Raw genomic sequence first — 5,307 nt, 5'->3', positions numbered from 1 at the left:
TAGAGTGCCTTCTTAAGTTCACACTCAAAAGCACAAACCACCTTTTCATTAGGAACGATAACATTACAAACACTTCTTCCTAAAGTCCTGATGAAGTATTATTTACTGTCTTAGGTATCCGTCCACAGAACTACATCATTAATGGGGTGGACAGCCACTGCCACAAGCTTTTCTGCACATAAACATCTGCAATCCGTTCTGACTGTCCAAGAACAGCTTTGCATGAGCACTGAAAATTCCTGAATTTGGAGGGATGCTATTATTTAGATTACTTGATATATTTCTGACCAATCTGTAAGAATGCAACCAAAACAAAGAGAATAAGTGCTTTTTCATAGTTGATGGAAAATATTTTTTGTAGATCTGAAGCTGAATTTACTTTCACACTACAGTATTTTCAACAAATTCAGCATGAATTACTGAAATCTCTGTTCTCATCTCCGTGCTGACATGTCTTCAAAGCCCACAGTAGTGCCCCTGACAGTTTTAAATTCACAAAACACACAGAAGATAGAAAGTAAGCTTGAACTTTTAATGTGATTGATAAGAAGTGATTTCTGGTCCACAACTTAAATTCTAGAGTAAAACAAACTTTTGAAGATTTGGGGCTTTCTGTAACAAGTTGGTATAGAAACATGCACTCTAAATTCTCAGGCACAAGCATTGTAAAAGAATGAAGCACACAGTTACTCAACAGATAAAGTTTACGTTTGAGAAATGCCTATTATAAAATGAGGTAAAATAGTGTCTTAAAAGTATGCATTTTAAACTTCAAGCTACAAAACAGACCTTAGAGCTGTCAAATAACAACATGAATAGGGAAGTATGAGGTACTATGCATTATTTTCTGTAGGACAGGATAGAACTTGTTATTTTAAGAAAAAAACTAAAGTGTCACACACTGTCATTCAATGGCAACATTTTATTATGAGGGGATATGCAGAAAAGAATACAGGGTAAAGCAAACTTCTTGTCGTGACCAAGTAGGAAGTTTGAACTGACCCACACATTTAATGCTCTATTTTTTTATTTTCCTCTGTCTTTAACCTGCTGAACTTTTCTGTAAGCCATACTAAATACTAATGCTGCGTTTTAAACACTGTCAACTGTGTGCATACCAGTCACATTGCCAATGCAATTTAGTGTCACTTCTTGAAATAATCTTACGGATACCTAAAAATTTGATTTAGGTACAAACTACTACATAAATTACTTCCCTAAAAGCTGTTGATAATTCTTAGACTTTCCAAGACTAACCAGAGCTGTACTAGATTGACAGTTCTCAAACTAGTCAACATTTCTTCCACTGTTACCAGTTGAGATAAAATGCTTTTTAAGTTTTAAAATGGTCCTTACATGTCTTAGCACTTAGTGGTAGGCTTTAAATCAACTTCTGTTATGTACAATTCAGTATTTCCTGATCCAGCAGCTAAGCTCAGTGCTCTGTCGGATTCCTGCTTGAAGTAGACCTACTGTCTGATGGAAAGTTGTTAACAGAACTTGATCTTGTTTACCTTGCTTCAAGTGGAAAGGACCATTTAGAACATTCATGGACTTCTAGAGAGACTTAATTCTGAGAGCTAAACGTATTGTGTCCTCACAGAAACAATTAATTTCTAAAAGATTGAGGAACTTCTGTGAAGACTTCAGTTAAAGGTAAACAGTGTTTCTGTAGCAAGTTGTCCTTTTCTGCAAATAACTCCACTGGGCTGGCCCTGTACACTGTGCTCTTCTCAGTCTTCTTCATAACATATATACGCAAATGTTACTATACGCATCTACTCAATGTCTGTGCTGAACCTGTAATGTGCTAAATAAAAACAAATAAAAGGAGATTCTTACAGGACTGGCAGGATGCTTCCATGTTTCTTAAGAACTCTACATGTTAACACAGAGAAAGCCATTTATTTAAATTAAGAATGCAGATCTTTACAGGATATTGACTTTTTAAGCAAACTTCATTACTGCAGAACAAATAGAAGCCTCCCTAAAAGCCTGAAGGAAGTACTTCTGCCTTTTGACTAGCTTTCAAGGGTACAACCAAGCTGTTTTACAGCCTCAGACCTAAACAGAACAGTTTGTAATACAGGGCTGCTCTCAACAGTGAGCACCGCAGGAGACTGACCACACCGTGTGTCTTTCCAGACTCCGTAGCCTCGTCTGCCTAAGGAATCGTGAAGGTTTATGTTCAGGAGGAAAGCGTACTTTAGAAATGTAGGGGGGGAAATGGTAAACTATAGGGATTTCAGACTGCTGTTTCCTTGCCTGTTGATCTTCTACTGTTCCATCAGTGAAACAACAGAATAACATAGAAACTGGGATATAGAATATATCCTAGAAACAAATAATTAAATAATACTGCAGAGTTAGGGGTGTGGGAATAAAAATGTTTTTGCAGAGTTACGTTGTTTAAAGGTAAGGAATGGGGTATTGAGATATGCTTGCAGTGATAAGAAAATTTAGCAGGCAACCTTGTAAAATGCAAACAACCAGACTCCTTAGAACAATTAGGTGAAAATCACGGTGTCAAGTCAGATAAGTGAAGAAACATTACCACTTCAAACAGTAAAAAAAATCAAATTTGAAATTTAACAGGCTAGCAACTGAAAGCCATGTATTGTCTGTGAAGCATCGGATAGGTTGTGAACCTGGATTACCCAGTCAATGGGGAAACAGGGGAGGGTCCCGGTCATTGAGAAATAAAGTATATAAACCATACTGTGTGACTAGTAGGCACGCTCCTGCTTGTGGGACGCCCGCCATTGCAATCGCGAATAAATTACTACTTCACTGAGATCCTCGCCTGAGCCTAAATTATTGGCTACGGAGTGTTTCTCACAATTTGGGAGCTCGTCCGGGATACAGTCATCTACTGGGGAGCCGCAGCAGCAGGAAGGCATGCCCCGCTGATTTCAGCGGTCCTGTGCATCGACGGTGGCAGGTCTGCGGAGAGCTGACTGAGGGCCCGAGACTGATTAAAGAGGCAGGATCCGTGAAGGAGTGGGGAAGGGAAGAAGGTAGGCACTCCGGGTTTGAGAACTGATCCGCTAACTCTGTGCACAGACCAAGGTAAGAAATATTAAGTATTGCCTTGGGGGTCGGGTGAGACTCTGTGTGACGTGTGATTGAGACGTACTTTTGTACGAAGCGAGTGTGGGGTCCTGATCCGCGGTTCCGTAGCTCCGCGAGGGGTGCGGCCGGAGATGGACGAAGTGTGAGATAAGGCAGAGAAAGGAAGAGTCTCGGGAAATTTGGTGTACGGTAAGCCTTTGCACAGGGAAGTGCCTGGCAGTACACCAGGGAAATTTGGGGTACAGTAGCCCCTGCACGGGGAAGTGCTTGGCAGTACACCAGGGAATCTGGTAAACTCATAGGTGTTCAGTACCCCTTGCACGGGGAAGTGCTTGGGAGTACACCCCCATTTTCCAGAATTGGAACGTTAGTGTGTGGTACCCTGCAGGAGGGAAATTTCTGTAGCAGCACACTGACAAGGGCTAGGAAAAATGGGAAATATGAGTTCCAGGGGACAGGGAGATATCCCTGGGGGAGTGCCCACCGAAAGTTCTTCCTGAAGAATTGTGATACATTAGTAGGGGGGTTGTTCATTGTCTTCAAGGATGTAAAGAATCTGATAAGGTTTTGCAATTCACAACATTGTGATAAGGGGATTAAGCGAGTAGATAATGAGGAAGGGAGGCTGGGAAAACATCCTTGTTAAAACGAAGGATTCTGTGAAGCAACCCACCCTGTTTGCCGCTTCACGACCCCCCGCCCCCCCCCCCCTCCCTTGAACACGAGTACAACGCGTGAAAAACAACGACCCCCAACAACGGACCGCGCAGCTTCAGAAGGCTCAACAAGTCCTGACAAGCCGGAACTTGGATGCTATAAAACAGTGACGCTGGAAAGGGAAGTTGCGTGTCGTGGTGGAGTGGAGACTCCCCAGCCGCCCAGCGCTGTTTTGCTTGTGCCTGCTTACTTAATTAATAAATTATCTTCGATGGACCAGAAAATTGCGTGGTCTCGCTTATAACAGAATGATAAGAAATTGGAAAAAATAATCTCAAAATTAGAGGAGATGATAAAAAAAAAAAAGGTTAAATATTGTGTATCAGTCTGGACAAAAGAACCAATTAAGGAAGCAGCAGTATTTTGGCCAAAATACAGCTCTGATGAAAATTCAGGCTTTAAATTTATATGTAAACAATAAGATTCCTTTTTCAGAGAAGGAGCCAAGTTATGCTCCCTATAATCCTAATATTGCACCGGCGGCAGCAGCAGTCACTACAGGAAGGGAGACAGGGACTGCAATTAACACTGTCCCTAGAGAAGGAGCATACTCTAGGCTCTGGCAAGAATTAGAACAAAGTAGAAGAGATACAGAGAATTTTGCCTTCCCTGATACTAACAGTACTAACTGTGTATCCTCTTAGGTGAAGTCCCCCCTCTCCTTACTGGCAGAGAGGTGTTAGGGGTTTTAAGAAGGAGATGAAGTCTTTAATTGAGGACCCCATCAGGTTAGCTGAACAATTAGACCAGTTCCTAGGACCTAACTTATACTCTTGGGGCGGAAATTGTCTATAAGTATGTTGTTTACAAGGAAAGAAATGGGAATGATCAGGAGGAGAGCTGCTATACAAAAATGGGAGAGAGCTTATCCTCCAGGACCAGGGGTAATACCGGCAGGGCAGAAATAACCACTTGCCGATCCTGGATGGAATAATAATAATGCGCAACGCAGAAATCATATGAGAGACTTGGGGTCAGAATGAGAAAGTACTCGTGGATGAATCCTGAGGACCCAGTATCCCATGGGCTCTTGAAAGTTCATTTTGTGATTAAAGCCTGGCAAGATACACAGAAAATGCTCCAGAAGGTGGGGGGATGTAGTGAACAGTCACTGGGGGGGGCCCTCCTGCAGGAGGCCCTGGAGGTGTATGTCAGGAGGGGAGATGAGAAGGAAAAGCAGAGAGTGAAACTAATGGTATTGACAGTGTAGCAGCTAGTGAGGCAGAGGGTTGGAGAAAGCGGAAGAAAATTTTCAGGGGGAGTCAGGGCCAGGATGGAAAGGAGAGGAAGAGAGATGAAGGAATGGCAGGCAAGGAAAGCTCAGGGACAGGCTTTGAAGTGTGGCCAGGCTGGCCACTTCAGGTAGGAATACCCAGAGTGGAAAAAGGAGGAGAGAAGGTAAATGGGAAAGTACAGGCTGGAGAAAGATAAAAAGAAGCGTTGGAAGGGTTATTGAAGGTGTTAAAGGTGTGGTATGTAGTGTTTGACAGAGCTGTTTGCAGTTGAATGAGCAGGGAA

The sequence above is a fragment of the Anser brachyrhynchus genome (genome assembly GCF_964034855.1).
Source record: "Anser brachyrhynchus genome assembly, chromosome: Z".
Classification (NCBI taxonomy): Eukaryota; Metazoa; Chordata; class Aves; order Anseriformes; family Anatidae; genus Anser; species Anser brachyrhynchus.
The sequence above is the reverse complement of the archived record's forward strand: the minus strand, read 5'-3'. Positions refer to the sequence as shown.